General features: G+C 44.9%; 1 protein-coding gene across 1 annotated transcript in view; it reads right to left on the minus strand.

The window, feature by feature from the left end:
• LOC130274479 (uncharacterized) overlaps positions 1–16,120 on the minus strand; it is a gene marked incomplete in the record, with an annotated part of 75,499 nt that extends 59,379 nt beyond the window's left edge. Inside the window, 1 exon segment of the mRNA XM_056522873.1 lies at positions 15,915–16,120.
• Between the last annotated feature and the right edge of the window lie 4,631 nt (positions 16,121–20,751).

Genomic DNA, 20,751 nt, shown 5'->3' on the forward strand with positions numbered 1-20,751 from the left:
GGTCAGGACTCTTACCTCCTTCCTCCTGTATCTCCTCTTATTCCTTATAGAGTGTAAGCTCCTATGGTCAGGACTATTACTCCCCCTCCTGTATCTCCTCTTATTCCTTATAGAGTGTAAGCTCCTATGGTCAGGACTCTTACTCCTCCTCCTGTATCTCCTCTTATTCCTTATAGAGTGTAAGCTCCTATGGTCAGGACTCTTACTCCTCCTCCTCCTGTATCTCCTCTTATTCCTTATAGAGTGTAAGCTCCTATGGTCAGGACTCTTACTCCTCCTCTCTGTATCTCCTCTTATTCCTTATAGAGTGTAAGCTCCTATGGTCAGGACTCTTACTCCTCCTCCTGTATCTCCTCTTATTCCTTATAGAGTGTAAGCTCCTATGGTCAGGACTCTTACTCCTCCTCCTCCTGTATCTCCTCTTATTCCTTATAGAGTGTAAGCTCCTATGGTCAGGACTCTTACTCCTCCTCCTGTATCTCCTCTTATTCCTTATAGAGTGTAAGCTCCTATGGTCAGGACTCTTACTCCTCCTCTGTATCTCCTCTTATTCCTTATAGAGTGTAAGCTCCTATGGTCAGGACTCTTACTCCTCCTCCTGTATCTCCTCTTATTCCTTATAGAGTGTAAGCTCCTATGGTCAGGACTCTTACTCCTCCTCCTGTATCTCCTCTTATTCCTTATAGAGTGTAAGCTCCTATGGTCAGGACTCTTACTCCTCCTCCTGTATCTCCTCTTATTCCTTATAGAGTGTAAGCTCCTATGGTCAGGACTCTTACTCCTCCTCTGTATCTCCTCTTATTCCTTATAGAGTGTAAGCTCCTATGGTCAGGACTCTTACTCCTCCTCCTCCTGTATCTCCTCTTATTCCTTATAGAGTGTAAGCTCCTATGGTCAGGACTCTTACTCCTCCTCCTGTATCTCCTCTTATTCCTTATAGAGTGTAAGCTCCTATGGTCAGGACTCTTACTCCTCCTCCTCCTGTATCTCCTCTTATTCCTTATAGAGTGTAAGCTCCTATGGTCAGGACTCTTACTCCTCCTCCTCCTGTATCTCCTCTTATTCCTTATAGAGTGTAAGCTCCTATGGTCAGGACTCTTACCCTCCTCCTCCTGTATCTCCTCTTATTCCTTATAGAGTGTAAGCTCCTATGGTCAGGACTCTTACTCCTCCTCCTCCTGTATCTCCTCTTATTCCTTATAGAGTGTAAGCTCCTATGGTCAGGACTCTTACTCCTCCTCCTGTATCTCCTCTTATTCCTTATAGAGTGTAAGCTCCTATGGTCAGGACTCTTACTCCTCCTCCTCCTGTATCTCCTCTTATTCCTTATAGAGTGTAAGCTCCTATGGTCAGGACTCTTACTCCTCCTCCTCCTGTATCTCCTCTTATTCCTTATAGAGTGTAAGCTCCTATGGTCAGGACTCTTACTCCTCCTCCTGTATCTCCTCTTATTCCTTATAGAGTGTAAGCTCCTATGGTCAGGACTCTTACTCCTCCTCCTGTATCTCCTCTTATTCCTTATAGAGTGTAAGCTCCTATGGTCAGGACTCTTACTCCTCCTCCTGTATCTCCTCTTATTCCTTATAGAGTGTAAGCTCCTATGGTCAGGACTCTTACTCCTCCTCCTGTATCTCCTCTTATTCCTTATAGAGTGTAAGCTCCTATGGTCAGGACTCTTACTCCTCCTCCTGTATCTCCTCTTATTCCTTATAGAGTGTAAGCTCCTATGGTCAGGACTCTTACTCCTCCTCCTGTATCTCCTCTTATTCCTTATAGAGTGTAAGCTCCTATGGTCAGGACTCTTACTCCTCCTCCTGTATCTCCTCTTATTCCTTATAGAGTGTAAGCTCCTATGGTCAGGACTCTTACTCCTCCTCTCCTGTATCTCCTCTTATTCCTTATAGAGTGTAAGCTCCTATGGTCAGGACTCTTACTCCTCCTCCTGTATCTCCTCTTATTCCTTATAGAGTGTAAGCTCCTATGGTCAGGACTCTTACTCCTCCTCCTGTATCTCCTCTTATTCCTTATAGAGTGTAAGCTCCTATGGTCAGGACTTTACTCCTCCTCCTGTATCTCCTCTTATTCCTTATAGAGTGTAAGCTCCTATGGTCAGGACTCTTACTCCTCCTCTCCTGTATCTCCTCTTATTCCTTATAGAGTGTAAGCTCCTATGGTCAGGACTCTTACTCCTCCTCCTGTATCTCCTCTTATTCCTTATAGAGTGTAAGCTCCTATGGTCAGGACTCTTACTCCTCCTCCTGTATCTCCTCTTATTCCTTATAGAGTGTAAGCTCCTATGGTCAGGACTCTTACTCCTCCTCCTGTATCTCCTCTTATTCCTTATAGAGTGTAAGCTCCTATGGTCAGGACTATTACTCCTCCTCCTGTATCTCCTCTTATTCCTTATAGAGTGTAAGCTCCTATGGTCAGGACTCTTCTCCTCCTGTATCTCCTCTTATTCCTTATAGAGTGTAAGCTCCTATGGTCAGGACTCTTACTCCTCCTCCTCCTGTATCTCCTCTTATTCCTTATAGAGTGTAAGCTCCTATGGTCAGGACTCTTACTCCTCCTCCTGTATCTCCTCTTATTCCTTATAGAGTGTAAGCTCCTATGGTCAGGACTCTTACTCTCCTCCTCCTGTATCTCCTCTTATTCCTTATAGAGTGTAAGCTCCTATGGTCAGGACTCTTACTCTCCTCCTCCTGTATCTCCTCTTATTCCTTATAGAGTGTAAGCTCCTATGGTCAGGACTCTTACTCCTCCTCCTCCTGTATCTCCTCTTATTCCTTATAGAGTGTAAGCTCCTATGGTCAGGACTCTTACTCCTCCTCCTCCTGTATCTCCTCTTATTCCTTATAGAGTGTAAGCTCCTATGGTCAGGACTCTTACTCCTCCTCCTGTATCTCCTCTTATTCCTTATAGAGTGTAAGCTCCTACGGTCAGGACTCTTACTCCTCCTCCTCCTGTATCTCCTCTTATTCCTTATAGAGTGTAAGCTCCTATGGTCAGGACTCTTACCCCTCCTCCTCCTGTATCTCCTCTTATTCCTTATAGAGTGTAAGCTCCTATGGTCAGGACTCTCCTCCTCCTGTATCTCCTCTTATTCCTTATAGAGTGTAAGCTCCTATGGTCAGGACTCTTACTCCTCCTCCTGTATATCCTCTTATTCCTTATAGAGTATAAGCTCCTATGGTCAGGACTCTTACTCCTCCTCCTCCTGTATCTCCTCTTATTCCTTATAGAGTGTAAGCTCCTATGGTCAGGACTCTTACTCCTCCTCCTGTATCTCCTCTTATTCCTTATAGAGTGTAAGCTCCTATGGTCAGGACTCTTACTCCTCCTCCTGTATCTCCTCTTATTCCTTATAGAGTGTAAGCTCCTATGGTCAGGACTCTTACTCCTCCTCCTGTGTCTCCTCTTTTTCCTTATAGAGTGTAAGCTCCTATGGTCAGGACTCTTACTCCTCCTCCTCCTGTATCTCCTCTTATTCCTTATAGAGTGTAAGCTCCTATGGTCAGGACTCTTACTCCTCCTCTTGTATCTCCTCTTATTCCTTATAGAGTGTGAGCTCCTATGGTCAGGACTCTTATTCCTCCTCCTGTATCTCCTCTTATTCCTTATAGAGTGTAAGCTCCTATGGTCAGGACTCTTACTCCTCCTCCTCCTGTATCTCCTCTTATTCCTTATAGAGTGTAAGCTCCTATGGTCAGGACTCTTACTCCTCCTCCTGTATCTCCTCTTATTCCTTATAGAGTGTAAGCTCCTATGGTCAGGACTCTTACTCCTCCTCCTCCTGTATCTCCTCTTATTCCTTATAGAGTGTAAGCTCCTATGGTCAGGACTCTTACTCCTCCTCCTGTATCTCCTCTTATTCCTTATAGAGTGTAAGCTCCTATGGTCAGGACTCTTACCCCTCCTCCTGTATCTCCTCTTATTCCTTATAGAGTGTAAGCTCCTATGGTCAGGACTCTTACTCCTCCTCCTGTATCTCCTCTTATTCCTTATAGAGTGTAAGCTCCTATGGTCAGGACTCTTACCCCTCCTCCTGTATCTCCTCTTATTCCTTATAGAGTGTAAGCTCCTATGGTCAGGACTCTTACTCCTCCTCCTGTATCTCCTCTTATTCCTTATAGAGTGTAAGCTCCTATGGTCAGGACTCTTACTCCTCCTCCTGTATCTCCTCTTATTCCTTATAGAGTGTAAGCTCCTATGGTCAGGACTCTTACTCCTCCTCCTCCTGTATCTCCTCTTATTCCTTATAGAGTGTAAGCTCCTATGGTCAGGACTCTTACCCCTCCTCCTCCTGTATCTCCTCTTATTCCTTATAGAGTGTAAGCTCCTATGGTCAGGACTCTCCTCCTCCTGTATCTCCTCTTATTCCTTATAGAGTGTAAGCTCCTATGGTCAGGACTCTTACTCCTCCTCCTCCTGTATCTCCTCTTATTCCTTATAGAGTGTAAGCTCCTATGGTCAGGACTCTTAGTCCTCCTCCTGTATCTCCTCTTATTCCTTATAGAGTGTAAGCTCCTATGGTCAGGACTCTTACTCCTCCTCCTCCTGTATCTCCTCTTATTCCTTATAGAGTGTAAGCTCCTATGGTCAGGACTCTTAGTCCTCCTCCTGTATCTCCTCTTATTCCTTATAGAGTGTAAGCTCCTATGGTCAGGACTCTTACTCCTCCTCCTCCTGTATCTCCTCTTATTCCTTATAGAGTGTAAGCTCCTATGGTCAGGACTCTTACTCCTCCTCCTCCTGTATCTCCTCTTATTCCTTATAGAGTGTAAGCTCCTATGGTCAGGACTCTTACTCCTCCTCCTGTATCTCCTCTTATTCCTTATAGAGTGTAAGCTCCTATGGTCAGGACTCTTACTTCTCCTCCTGTATCTCCTCTTATTCCTTATAGAGTGTAAGCTCCTATGGTCAGGACTCTTACTCCTCCTCCTGTATCTCCTCTTATTCCTTATAGAGTGTTAGCTCCTATGGTCAGGACTCTTACTCCTCCTCCTCCTGTATCTCCTCTTATTCCTTATAGAGTGTAAGCTCCTATGGTCAGAACTCTTACTCCTCCTCCTGTATCTCCTCTTATTCCTTATAGAGTGTAAGCTCCTATGGTCAGGACTCTTACTCCTTCTCCTGTATCTCCTCTTATTCCTTATAGAGCGTAAGCTCCTATGGTCAGGACTCTTACTCCTCCTCCTGTATCTCCTCTTATTCCTTATAGAGTGTAAGCTCCTATGGTCAGGACTCTTATTCCTCCTCCTGTGTCTCCTCTTTTTCCTTATAGAGTGTAAGCTCCTATGGTCAGGACTCTTACTCCTCCTCCTCCTGTATCTCCTCTTATTCCTTATAGAGTGTAAGCTCCTATGGTCAGGACTCTTACTCCTCCTCTTGTATCTCCTCTTATTCCTTATAGAGTGTGAGCTCCTATGGTCAGGACTCTTACTCCTCCTCCTGTATCTCCTCTTATTCCTTATAGAGTGTAAGCTCCTATGGTCAGGACTCTTATTCCTCCTCCTGTATCTCCTCTTATTCCTTATAGAGTGTAAGCTCCTATGGTCAGGACTCTTACTCCTCCTCCTGTATCTCCTCTTATTCCTTATAGAGTGTAAGCTCCTATGGTCAGGACTCTTACTCCTCCTCCTGTATCTCCTCTTATTCCTTATAGAGTGTAAGCTCCTATGGTCAGGACTCTTATTCCTCCTCCTGTATCTCCTCTTATTCCTTATAGAGTGTAAGCTCCTATGGTCAGGACTCTTACTCCTCCTCCTCCTGTATCTCCTCTTATTCCTTATAGAGTGTAAGCTCCTATGGTCAGGACTCTTACTCCTCCTCCTGTATCTCCTCTTATTCCTTATAGAGTGTAAGCTCCTATGGTCAGGACTCTTACTCCTCCTCCTGTATCTCCTCTTATTCCTTATAGAGTGTAAGCTCCTATGGTCAGGACTCTTACTCCTCCTCCTGTATCTCCTCTTATTCCTTATAGAGTGTAAGCTCCTATGGTCAGGACTTTTACTCCTCCTCCTGTATCTCCTCTTATTCCTTATAGAGTGTAAGCTCCTATGGTCAGGACTCTTACTCCTCCTCCTGTATCTCCTCTTATTCCTTATAGAGTGTAAGCTCCTATGGTCAGGACTCTTACTCCTCCTCCTGTATCTCCTCTTATTCCTTATAGAGTGTAAGCTCCTATGGTCAGGACTCTTACTCCTCCTCCTCCTGCATCTCCTCTTATTCCTTATAGAGTGTAAGCTCCTATGGTCAGGACTCTTACACCTCCTCCTGTATCTCCTCTTATTCCTTATAGAGTGTAAGCTCCTATGGTCAGGACTCTTACTCCTCCTCCTGTATCTCCTCTTATTCCTTATAGAGTGTAAGCTCCTATGGTCAGGATTCTTGGAGTTATTATAATATGATTTGAGACCTTCGATCATCTTATTTTAGTCCTTTCGGTGGCTCCAGGGTGGGGTTGTATTTGGGTTTTGTATTACTGTCCCCTCCGCCCTTATTGTAGATCTATACAGTGATGTAAACTCTCAGTAATCTGCAGTATAACAGGTGTCCCCTCCATTGTTCCTCTCTATCTGTAGATCAGCTCCTCGGGGATCGTGTCCAGTGCGGACAATACTTGGTTCGCTGCCACCATTCCGCTGTCTCTGTGTCTTACAGGCAGAGATAAGACACAAAGGAATAAGTTCCGTTAACCCTTCCAGGGGCGATGGGCTATTATAGTTTTGTATTCACCACATGACGGACGAATATTGGCAAATCCGGGTACTTCGGAGGGGGCACAGGAAGCTTCATAAACTCATTTGATAACATTTCTGCACTAACAATTTATATGTATAAAGAGAAGTCGTCATCTTGTGTTGTTGACACAGCTACTTTAGCGCTGCTTCACTCCTAAAGTGACTGTGTCAACAACACAAGTGGCCATGACTCCTGTCACCATGGTAATGAACCTGACCGTCTAATGGGAGTACACGGGTCACATATTTATAATAGACATTATTATTGGCACTATTACTACTGGGGGCATTTTGTTGGCACTATAAATATTGGGGAGATGTGCAAGTCCCTGACACCTGTATTATATACAGCGCACGGCAGACGGGGCTCAGGACACAACTCTGTCCTCCTTTTAATCAACTGGAACTATTACTGGAGTAAAACTGTACTAAGAATAGGGGGCACATCACTGGTACTATTACTGGGGGACATCATATTATACTAATAGGGGGCACAATGCTGGCACTATAACCGGTGGACATCTGTTGGTACTAATGGGGGGGGGGCACAATGCTGGCACTATAACCGGTGGACATCTGTTGGTACTAATGGGGGGGGGGCACAATGCTGGCACTATAACTGGGGGACATCATCTTATACTAATAGGGAGCACAATGCTGGCACTATAACTGGTAGACATCTTTTGGTACTAACAGGAGGGCACAATGCTGGCACTATAACTGGTGGACATCTGTTGGTACTAATGGGAGGGCACAATGCTGGCACTACAACTGGTGGACATCTGTTGGTACTAATGGGAGGGCACAAGTCTGGCACTATAACTGGTAGACATCTGTTGGTACTAATGGGGGGGCACAATGCTGGCACTATAACTGGTGGACATCTGTTGGTACTAATGGGGGGGCACAATGCTGGCACTATAACTGGTAGACATCTGTTGGTACTAATGGGGGGGCACAATGCTGGCACTATAACTGGTGGACATCTGTTGGTACTAATGGGAGGGCACAATGCTGGCACTATAACCGGTCGACATCTGTTGGTACTAATGGGAGGGCACAATGCTGGCACTATAACCGGTGGACATCTGTTGGTACTAATGGGGGGGGGCACAATGCTGGCACTATAACTGGTAGACATCTGTTGGTACTAATGGGGGGGGGCACAATGCTGGCACTATAACTGGTAGACATCTGTTGGTACTAATGGGGGGGCACAATGCTGGCACTATAACTGGTGGACATCTGTTGGTACTAATGGGGGGGGGGCACAATGCTGGCACTATACCTGGTAGACATCTGTTGGTACTAATGGGGGGGCACAATGCTGTCTCTATAACCGGTGGACATCTGTTGGTACTAATGGGGGGGGGGCACAATGCTGGCACTAGAACTGGTAGACATCTGTTGGTACTAATGGGAGGGCACAATGCTGGCACTATAACTGGGGGCACTGTGAATGTGCTGTTCTCCATACATGTCTTATGTACAGGAATCCCTCGCTGTGTACCCCCATATAGCGCAGTTATTCCCCTTTTGTAGGAACATTTCCATTGTGATCTCCAGGGGAATGGAGGAATGTAACATCATCTTCACTATCCCAATATTTATTCCAACGTTCCCTTCTACAGGATGTGTCCGTCCCCTGGGACCCCCCTATGTTATGTCCTATTATAGGAGATTAGCCCTGTAGAGCCAGCGTAATAGTGACATACAGCAGACATGGACATAAAGTTTAAACATGGCTTCTCCTGTCTTTATCTATGGCCTTTACACCCTGGTAGAAAATACTAAATAAATTCATGCCGGTCCAAGCACTAACTATAAAATAATCCTCCCTATGTATACAGGTGGCTTACTACTAGTCACTAATCAAAACACGTGTCAAATGTAACACAGGTCAAAATGTCCCCTTAGAACAGTGTTTCCCAACCAGGGTGCCTCCAGATGTTGCAAAACTACAACTCCCAGCATGCCCGGACAGCCAAAGGCTGTCCGGGCATGCTGGGAGTTGTAGTTTTGCAACACCTGGAGGCACCCTGGTTGGGAAACTCTGCCTTAGAAGCTGCAAAACCTTAGGACTCCAACTTTTGTCAGATGGTCACAGCCTCAGCCTGCAGACTACGTTACACCTTAATTTGAAGCCCAGTAACCAGATGTCTTCAGCACCTGTGCTGACTTTGGTCACACAAAAATCCTGAACTGGCCCAGAAAGGGAATGACCTGTCATCCCCTAAAAATCCAGGTCCGAAAACAGACTTTACCAAAGTCCTCATCAGCTATGGTCTGGTAGGTCCCAGACCACCACTGATGTCACTGTCTCACAATGGGAATTTAAAGGGGTACTCCCGTGTTTTTTTTTTTTTTTTTTTTTTTTTTTAAATCAACTGGTGCCAGAGAGTTAAACAGATTTGTAAATTACTTCTATTAAAAAAATCTTAATCTTTCCAGTACTTTTTAGGGTCTGTAAACTACAGAGGAAATGGTTTTCTTTTTGGAACACAGAGCTCTCTGTTGACATCATGACCACAGTGCTCTCTGCTGACACCTCTGTCCATTTTAGGAACGGTCCAGAGCAGCATATGTTTGCTATGGGGATTTTCTCCTACTCTGAACAGTTCCTAAAATGGACAGAGATGTCAGCAGAGAGCACTGTGCTCGTGATGTCAGCAGAGAGCTCTGTGTTCCAAAAAGAAAACCATTTCCTCTGTAGTATTCAGCAGCTGATAAGTACTGGAAGGATTAAGATTTACTAATAAAAGTAATTTACAAATCTGTTTAACTTTCTGGCACCAGTTGACTTATAAAAAAAAAGTTTTCCACAGGAGTACCCCTTTAATGGATGTTATAAGTGATCCTTGATGTGTTAGAAGTGCAAGGCACACATAGAGTATTGCCTAACCCAGAGGAGGTCAAACACTTCATGTAAAGAATGTCTTAGAAGGAAGAAATCCTCTAGGACAAAGAAATATATATATATATATATATATATATATATATATATTTTGAAAAGTTCTCCAGAAGTGATACAATTGTATCCAGTCTAGACAATGCTCTGTGAGCTAAACATCCTGGACTCCAGACTGATACATTGTACATAGTTCGTCCTGCTCTCAGCTGAGAAGTGATACAATTGTATCCAGTCTAGACAATGCTCTGTGAGCTAAACATCCTGGACTCCGGACTGATACATTGTACATAGCTAGTCCTGCTCTCAGCTGAGAAGTGATACAATTGTATAAAGGGTCTAGACAATGCTCTGTGAGCTAAACAAACATCATGGACCCCGGACTGATACATTGTACATAGCTAGTCCTGCTCACAGCTGAGAAGTGATACAATTGTATCCAGTCTATAGACAATGCTCTGTGAGCTAAACAAACATCATGGACCCCGGACTGATACATTGTACATAGCTAGTCCTGCTCACAGCTGAGAAGTGATACAATTGTATCCAGTCTATAGACAATGCTCTGTGAGCTAAACATCCTGGACTCCAGACTGATACATTGTACATAGCTAGTCCTGCTCTCAGCTGAGAAGTGATACAATTGTATCCAGTCTAGACAATGCTCTGTGAGCTAAACGTCCTGGACTCTAGACTGATACATTGTACATAGCTAGTCCTGCTCTCAGCTGAGAAGTGATACAATTGTATCCAGTCTAGACAATGCTCTGTGAGCTAAACATCCTGGACCCCAGACTGATACATTGTACATAGCTAGTCCTGCTCTCAGCTGAGAAGTGATACAATTGTATCCAGTCTAGACAATGCTCTGTGAGCTAAACATCCTGGACTCCAGACTGATACATTGTACATAGCTATTCCTGCTCTCACCTGAGAAGTATATACAATTGTATCCAGTCTAGACAATGCTCTGTGAGTTAAACATCCTGGACTCCGGACTGATACATTGTACATAGTTCGTCCTGCTCTCAGCTGAGAAGTGATACAATTGTATCCAGTCTAGACAATGCTCTGTGAGCTAAACATCCTGGACTCCGGACTGATACATTGTACATAGCTAGTCCTGCTCTCAGCTGAGAAGTGATACAATTGTATCCAGTCTAGACAATGCTCTGTGAGCTAAACAGCACAGACTCCAGACTGATACATTGTACATAGCTAGTCCTGCTCTCAGCTGAGAAGTGATACAATTGTATCCAGTCTAGACAATGCTCTGTGAGCTAAACATCCTGGACCCCAGACTGATACATTGTACATAGCTCGTCCTGATCTCAGCTGAGAAGTGATACAATTGAATCCAGTCTAGACAATGCTCTGTGAGCTAAACATCCCTGACCCCAGACTGATACACTGTACATAGCTAGTCCTGTCCTCAGCTGAGAAGTGGTACAAATGTATCCAGTCTAGACAATGCTCTGTGAGCTAAACATCCTGGACCCCAGACTGATACATTGTACATAGCTAGTCCTACTCTCAGCTGAAAAGTGATACAATTGTATCCAGTCTAGACAATGCTCTGTGAGCTAAACATCCAGGACCCCAGACTGATACATTGTACATAGCTAGTCCTGCTCCCAACTGAGAAGTGATACAATTGTATCCAGTCTAGACAATGCTCTGTGAGCTAAACATCCTGGACTCCAGACTGATACATTGTACATAGCTAGTCCTGCTCTCAGCTGAGAAGTGATACAATTGTATCCAGTCTAGACAATGCTCTGTGAGCTAAACCTCCTGGACTCCAGACTGATACATTGTACATAGCTAGTCCTGTCCTCAGCTGAGAAGTGATACAATTGTATCCAGTCTAGACAATGCTCTGTGAGCTAAACATCCTGGACTCTAGACTGATACATTGTACATAGCTAGTCCTGCTCTCAGCTGAGAAGTGATACAATTGTATCCAGTCTAGACAATGCTCTGTGAGCTAAACATCCTGGACTCCAGACTGATACATTGTACATAGCTAGTCCTGCTCTCAGCTGAGAAGTGATACAATTGTATCCAGTCTAGACAATGCTCTGTGAGCTAAACATCCTGGACCCCAGACTGATACATTGTACATAGCTAGTCCTGCTCTCACCTGAGAAGTATATACAATTGTATCCAGTCTAGATAATGCTCTGTGAGCTAAACATTCTGGACTCCAGACTGATACATTGTACATAGCTAGTCCTGCTCACAGCTGAGAAGTGATACATTTGTATCCAGTCTAGACAATGCTCTGTGAGCTAAACCTCCTGGACTCCAGACTGATACATTGTACATAGCTAGTCCTGTCCTCAGCTGAGAAGTGATACAATTGTATTCAGTCTAGACAATGCTCTGTGAGCTAAACATCCCGGACCCCAGACTCATACATTGTACATAGCTAGTCCATCTCTCAGCTGAAAAGTGATACAATTGTATCCAGTCTAGACAATGCTCTGTGAGCTAAACATCCTGGATTCCAGACTGATACATTGTACATAGCTAGTCCTGTCCTCAGCTGAGAAGTGATACAATTGTATCCAGTCTAGACAATGCTCTGTGAGCTAAACATTCTGGACTCCAGACTGATACATTGTACATAGCTAGTCCTGCTCACAGCTGAGAAGTGATACATTTGTATCCAGTCTAGACAATGCTCTGTGAGCTAAACCTCCTGGACTCCAGACTGATACATTGTACATAGCTAGTCCTGTCCTCAGCTGAGAAGTGATACAATTGTATTTAGTCTAGACAATGCTCTGTGAGCTAAACATCCCGGACCCCAGACTCATACATTGTACATAGCTAGTCCATCTCTCAGCTGAAAAGTGATACAATTGTATCCAGTCTAGACAATGCTCTGTGAGCTAAACATCCTGGATTCCAGACTGATACATTGTACATAGCTAGTCCTGCTCTCAGCTGAGAAGTGATACAATTGTATCCAGTCTAGACAATGCTCTGTGAGCTAAACATCCCGGACCCAAGACTGATACATTGTACATAGCTAGTCCTGCTCTCAGCTGAGAAGTGATACAATTGTATCCAGTCTAGACAATGCTCTGTGAGCTAAACATCCCGGACCCCAGACTGATACATTGTACATAGCTAGTCCTGTCCTCAGCTGAGAAGTGATACAATTGTATCCAGTCTAGACAATGCTCTGTGAGCTAAACATCCTGGACCCCAGACTGATACATTGTACATAGCTAGTCCTGCTCTCAGCTGAGAAGTGATACAATTGTATCCAGTCTAGACAATGCTCTGTGAGCTAAACCTCCTGGACTCCAGACTGAAACATTGTACATAGCTAGTCCTGCTCTCAGATGAGAAGTGATACAATTGTACCCAGTCTAGACAATGCTCTGTGAGCTAAACATGCTGGACTCCAGACTGATACATTGTACATAGCTCGTCCTGCCCTCAGCTGAGAAGTGATACAATTGTATCCAGTCTAGACAATGCTCTGTGAGCTAAACATCCTGGACCCCAGACTGATACATTGTACATAGCTCGTCCTGCCCTCAGCTGAGAAGTGATACAATTGTATCCAGTCTAGACAATGCTCTGTGAGCTAAACATCCTGGACCCCAGACTGATACATTGTACATAGCTAGTCCTGCTCTCAGCTGAGAAGTGATACAATTGTATCCAGTCTAGACAATGCTCTGTGAGCTAAACATCCTGGACCCCAGACTGATACATTGTATATATCTAGTCCTGCTCTCAGCTGAGAAGTGATACAATTGTATCCAGTCTAGACAATGCTCTGTGAGCTAAACATCCTGGACCTCAGACTGATACATTGTACATAGCTAGTCCTGCTCTCAGCTGAGAAGTGATACAATTGTATCCAGTCTAGACAATGCTCTGTGAGCTGAACATCCTGGACTCCAGACTGATACATTGTACATAGCTCGTCCTGCTCTCAGATGAGAAGTGATACAATTGTACCCAGTCTAGACAATGCTCTGTGAGCTAAACCTCCTGGACTCCAGACTGAAACATTGTACATAGCTAGTCCTGCTCTCAGATGAGAAGTGATACAATTGTACCCAGTCTAGACAATGCTCTGTGAGCTAAACATGCTGGACTCCAGACTGATACATTGTACATAGCTCGTCCTGCCCTCAGCTGAGAAGTGATACAATTGTATCCAGTCTAGACAATGCTCTGTGAGCTAAACATCCTGGACCCCAGACTGATACATTGTACATAGCTCGTCCTGCCCTCAGCTGAGAAGTGATACAATTGTATCCAGTCTAGACAATGCTCTGTGAGCTAAACATCCTGGACCCCAGACTGATACATTGTATATATCTAGTCCTGCTCTCAGCTGAGAAGTGATACAATTGTATCCAGTCTAGACAATGCTCTGTGAGCTGAACATCCTGGACTCCTGACTGATACATTGTACATAGCTCGTCCTGCTCTCAGCTGAGAAGTGTTACAATTGTATCCAGTCTAGACAATGCTCTGTGAGCTAAACATCCTGGACCCCAGACTGATACATTGTACATAGCTCGTCCTGCCCTCAGCTGAGAAGTGATACAATTGTATCCAGTCTAGACAATGCTCTGTGAGCTAAACATCCTGGACCCCAGACTGATACATTGTACATAGCTAGTCCTGCTCTCAGCTGAGAAGTGATACAATTGTATCCAGTCTAGACAATGCTCTGTGAGCTAAACATCCTGGACCCCAGACTGATACATTGTATATATCTAGTCCTGCTCTCAGCTGAGAAGTGATACAATTGTATCCAGTCTAGACAATGCTCTGTGAGCTAAACATCCTGGACCTCAGACTGATACATTGTACATAGCTAGTCCTGCTCTCAGCTGAGAAGTGATACAATTGTATCCAGTCTAGACAATGCTCTGTGAGCTGAACATCCTGGACTCCAGACTGATACATTGTACATAGCTCGTCCTGCTCTCAGATGAGAAGTGATACAATTGTACCCAGTCTAGACAATGCTCTGTGAGCTAAACCTCCTGGACTCCAGACTGAAACATTGTACATAGCTAGTCCTGCTCTCAGATGAGAAGTGATACAATTGTACCCAGTCTAGACAATGCTCTGTGAGCTAAACATGCTGGACTCCAGACTGATACATTGTACATAGCTCGTCCTGCCCTCAGCTGAGAAGTGATACAATTGTATCCAGTCTAGACAATGCTCTGTGAGCTAAACATCCTGGACCCCAGACTGATACATTGTACATAGCTCGTCCTGCTCTCAGCTGAGAGGTGATACAATTGTATCCAGTCTAGACAATGCTCTGTGAGCTAAACATCCTGGACCCCAGACTGATACATTGTACATAGCTCGTCCTGCCCTCAGCTGAGAAGTGATACAATTGTATCCAGTCTAGACAATGCTCTGTGAGCTAAACATCCTGGACCCCAGACTGATACATTGTATATATCTAGTCCTGCTCTCAGCTGAGAAGTGATACAATTGTATCCAGTCTAGACAATGCTCTGTGAGCTGAACATCCTGGACTCCTGACTGATACATTGTACATAGCTCGTCCTGCTCTCAGCTGAGAAGTGTTACAATTGTATCCAGTCTAGACAATGCTCTGTGAGCTAAACATCCCGGACCCCAGACTGATACATTGTACATAGCTAGTCCTGTCCTCAGCTGAGAAGTGTTACAATTGTATCCAGTCTAGACAATGCTCTGTGAGCTAAACATCCTGGACCCCAGACTGATACATTGTACATAGCTCGTCCTGCTCTCAGCTGAGAAGTGATACAATTGTATCCAGTCTAGACAATGCTCTGTGAGCTAAACATCCTGGACTCCAGACTGATACATTGTACATAGCTAGTCCTGCTCACAGCTGAGAAGTGATACAATTGTATCCAATCTAGACAATGCTCTGTGACTGTTCTCTCTACAATGATTATAGGTATAGTACAGTGAAGTACAGAACCGTCTGTAATTATTCAGTCATCTCTATCACTATCATCATGAACAGATCAGACAATAGAACTTTTACCCAAATTCCTGCTTTTTCCAGAAAATTTGGTAAAAAATTATAGAAATACAAAATGTTGTGGACGAATTAGAAACCCATAATGTATCCTGACGATTCTACCAGATGCCTAAAGGTCAGAGAAGAACCTACAGACACCGGCTCCTCCCTGAACCCAGTTATATTACAGACAGGTCCCCGTCTAGGACACTTACCTGCTGTATGACTGTCTCCAGGACTTAGATACACAGGACTTAGATACACAGGACGGACACTTTCAGGGGTCCTTCTGGCATTCGCCTTCGATCACAATATTCCAGATGCTTCTTCTCCTTTCTTTTCCTCACAGAATAATAAATTGTCTAATCTGGCAGAGAATCAGAAGCCGAACGAGGAGACGACGTCCTGAAGCCTCACAGGGAGCGAAGTCCCCACAAACAATGGCTGACACAGATGTGCGGGGAGAGAGGAAACAACTGGGAAGAGGCTGAAGTGGAGGACAGGATAGAGAGGGGAGGACAAATACTATTACTACACTTTATAAACCTGGAGAGAAAATAAAATCTCATCTAACATTATTACATAACCATAAAATAAACATTCAAGACATAAGAGGCCAAAGCTGTACTCACTATTCTGCTGGTGAGGTCACTGTGTACATACATTACATTACTTATCCTGTACTGATCCTGAGTTATATCTTGTATTATTCTCCAGAGCTGTACTCACTATTCTGCTGGTGAGATCACTGTGTACATACATTACATTACTTATCCTGTACTGATCCTGAGTTATATCCTGTATTATACTCCAGAGCTTTACTCACTATTCTGCTGGTGAGGTCACTGTGTACATACATTACATTACTGATCCTGCACTGATCCTGAGTTATATCCTGTATTATACTCCAGAGCTGTACTCACTATTCTGCTGGTGAGGTCACTGTGTACATACATTACATTACTTATCCTGTACTGATCCTGAGTTATATCCTGTATTATACTCCAGAGCTGTACTCACTATTCTGCTGGTGAGGTCACTGTGTACATACATTACATTACTTATCCTGTACTGATCCTGAGTTATATCCTGTATTATACCCCAGAGCTGTACTCACTATTCTGCTGGTGAGGTCACTGTGTACATACATTACATTACTTATCCTGTACTGATCCTGAGTTATATCCTGTATTATACTCCAGAGCTGTACTCACTATTCTGCTGGTGAGATCACTGTGTACATACATTACATTACTTATCCTGTACTGATCCTGAGTTATATCCTGTATTATACTCCAGAGCTGTACTCACTATTCTGCTGGTGAGGTCACTGTGTACATACATTACATTACTTATCCTGTACTGATCCTGAGTTATATCCTGTATTATACTCCAGAGCTGTACTCACTATTCTGCTGGTGAGATCACTGTGTACATACATTACATTACTTATCCTGTACTGATCCTGAGTTATATCCTGTATTATACTCCAGAGCTGTACTCACTATTCTGCTGGTGAGGTCACTGTGTACATACATTACATTACTTATCCTGTACTGATCCTGAGTTATATCCTGTATTATACTCCAGAGATGTACTCACTATTCTGCTGGTGAGGTCACTGTGTACATACATTACATTACTTATCCTGTACTGATCCTGAGTTATATATCAGACAGGAGGCTCATATCTTATGCATTAATCTTCCTTTATTAATGCCCATAGCAGAAATTCAAAACTCTTTTAATGAATTTTTACAAAAAAACTTTTAAAGAACCACTTAAAACTACAACTCCCAGCAGTCCATAGGGTGTATTGACCAATCCCTGGCCGGGATGCTTGGTATATAAAGGACTGCTTCCATTGTCTCCTCCTCTTTCTTTCTGCTCATAGCAGAACTTCAGATAAGTATTATCACTGTTGTTTGACTGTCTGGGCATTTCAGGTATAAGTCTGTATTCTATAATACAGTCCTCCCTGTTGCCCTGTGTTTTCATTCTATTCTATTTACCATTCTATTCCATTATATTTTCGATTATACAATCTATTGATCTATACTCTGACTTTACTATTGCTGCACCCTTATACCCCACTCCGGGTTTCTTCCCCTGTCAACGACACACGCCGTCCCTGTGCGACGCCTGTCACAAGTTTCAACTCATTTCTTCTTCAGCGCCATCTTCGGCACCATTTTGTTTACTTTTCCTCTTCTTATTCCTCCTTTTCGCGCTCGCTCCGCGCGGAGGGGAGGTAGGCGTGTCTTAGTCAGCTAGCTCGTCCTATCTGTACACAGTGAGCGGTAATCTCGCGAGATTACGCCGCTCTGCGATTTTCAACGCTCCTCCCTGCATCGCAATCTCCAGTTCAGTGAGATCGGCGTGAGGGACGGAGCCTGGACTAGTTTTTGCTGTATATTGTCGGTATTTACTGGGAATTTATTCCCTCTTGCCCCTTACTGTCCCCAGCTTACCTCTATAGAGCCCTTTGTAGACATTAACTGCTACAGCCCCTGGGTACATTCATATACCCCATACTGATTAACATTATGGCAGATGACAATACTACTAGTTCCCCCAGGGGAGAGGATCCTTCCTTGGATGCACCCCTTTACCTGACTGCTGCCCAGATCCAAGATCTGATAAACAAATCAGTGCAAGCAGCGATGTCCTCTGTCCTGCCTCCCAAAAGTTTGCAGCATCCTGCACATACCTCTCAGAAACCCTCATGCAGTGGCGAACCACCCTATAAAAAGGGTAAAGCGTCTCAGAAACGCAATCATACCATCATGGTATCTGACTCCCCGGCAGGGGAAGTAAATTTTATGCACCAGGCAGTTCCCGACCCGGCCTGCCGACCCACTTTGCCTCCAGACTCTAATAGACCCCTGGGCCCCGGGGAGTTGCGCAAGCAGGGGCAACGATCCGCTAGACGGACCAAACCGGATTCATTTGTAGATTCTACAGATGAAGAATCCTCCGCAGAATCCGAAGTGGCTGATGCCAATGAGTCTGACAGTGCAATAGAGGATAGTGGGCATATGGCGATCCCTGAGGACGCTAACCCTGTACCCCAGGGTGACATTGTGTTAGACTCTCGTGGAGAGCCTTTCTTTGACCCAGAGGCTATAACCCATCCGCGCTCTGGAGACTGGGCTCCCACCCCTGAAGTGTCCCAATATATAGAACATTGGGCTCGCAGGTCGGTGGATAAGGCTAACCGCAACAAGTTAAAGGCGGAATGCCCCCGACCATGCATTCCCAAGAAGGTGGTGCTTACGCCCGAAATTGACCCCATACTCTTACGATACCTCACTAAACATGGAAAATATTCCAAGAAGGGTATCGAGAGGTCCTTTAGGACCATCCAGGATCGAATCTTGGACCTCTTCGGCCCTGTCACCATGATTCTCAATCTATCGGAACAGGCGGCAACTGATCAACCGATCGATCTGCTGCAACTTAGAGGTTGGGCCCAAAGAGCAGTATGTCTGCTCGGGTGTGCAAACACCACTTGTGCGACCGAACGTCGACGATCAATCTTGATGAGACTTGACCCACAACTCTCTCACTTAGCGGAGACTGAACCCGGACCCGCTGCCGAGGGCCTTCTCTTCGGAGATACCCTTATTAAAGACATCAATAAGATGGTCGGGCTGTATACCAGCCTTGACAAAGCCCAAACATCCCTTAAGAAATCGGGTTCGGCTAAGGTTTTCACAACGGCCGGCAGAAGCAGGAGCCGATCTGCCGGCCGCAACTACACTACTAGGCCGTACAACAGAGCTCCAGCTCCTCAGTACAACCAGGCTCCACAACCCTACCCTGTGCCAGTCGCACAATCATCACCCTTTTTCCCACCCCGCGGACGTCCTTGGAGAGGACGTGGAGGAAGAGGTTACCCCCGCTCCAGACATACTACCGGTGAGTACGACACACCTGAGTTCTTTTCCCATTCCCGTAGGGGGCAGACTGCAACATTTTATCCACGCATGGTCAGCAATTACTGCAGACGCATGGATACTCCAGACAGTGGCAGGGTATCAAATAGAATTCTGTTCCCTACCAGACTTGACTTTAATTCCACATCCCATCCGGTTCTCCGAACTAAACGTTGCTCTTATAGACAACGAATTGCAGGACCTTCTGTCCAAACAAGCGGTGATGGAGGTGGACCCCCTTTCCCCGGGGTTCCTCAGCAACCTCTTTCTAGTCAAAAAGAAAGGGGGAGGTTATCGCCCTGTCATAAACTTGCGAAATCTCAACCAACATGTCGTTTATCGACATTTCAAAATGGAAGGCATCCACTTTCTGCGGGACCTTCTACAACCAGGAGACTGGTTGGTAAAGGTAGATCTGAAAGACGCCTATCTCACGGTTCCCATACATCAGGCCTCCCAACACTTCCTACGTTTCCTGTGGAGAACCAGAATGTGGCAATTTACTTGCCTACCCTTCGGTCTCTCGTCCGCCCCATGGTGTTTCACCAAACTTATGAAACCGGTGGTGGCAGCCCTAAGGAGCAGGGGAGTGAGATTGATTATATATCTAGACGACCTGCTCATCATGGCTCATTCCAAACCTCAAGCGGAGGAACATGCCGGCTGGACGGTTCAATTGTTACAACACTTAGGATTCATCATCAATCACGAGAAGTCAGTTCTCGTCCCAGCTCGGGAGATGGAATTTTTGGGATTGAGGATTGAGGACACCGATCATGCTGTCCTCAAATTACCCAAAACCAAGCTGACTACCATCCGCAAGGAAATCAGGGCCATGTTACACAAACGACGAGTGTCGTTACGTGTGCTAGCACGCCTGGTCGGACTTTTATCAGCCTCCATACAGGCCATATTTCCCGCCCCTCTCCATTATCGGGCCCTTCAAAGGCTCAAGTCACTACATTTGCGACAAGGGCTTCGTTACGCGGACGAAGTTCCCCTATGTCCGGAAGCCATAGTGGAACTTCGGTGGTGGTTGCGTCATGCCGTCGAATGGAACGGCAAGACCATCTTCAGTCCCACTCCAGACTTCATTTTGGAGTCGGATGCGAGTCGTCACGGTTGGGGTGCTCGATGCGGTCTCTCT

This window comes from Hyla sarda, chromosome 5 (assembly GCF_029499605.1).
Source record: "Hyla sarda isolate aHylSar1 chromosome 5, aHylSar1.hap1, whole genome shotgun sequence".
NCBI classification, from domain to species: domain Eukaryota; kingdom Metazoa; phylum Chordata; class Amphibia; order Anura; family Hylidae; genus Hyla; species Hyla sarda.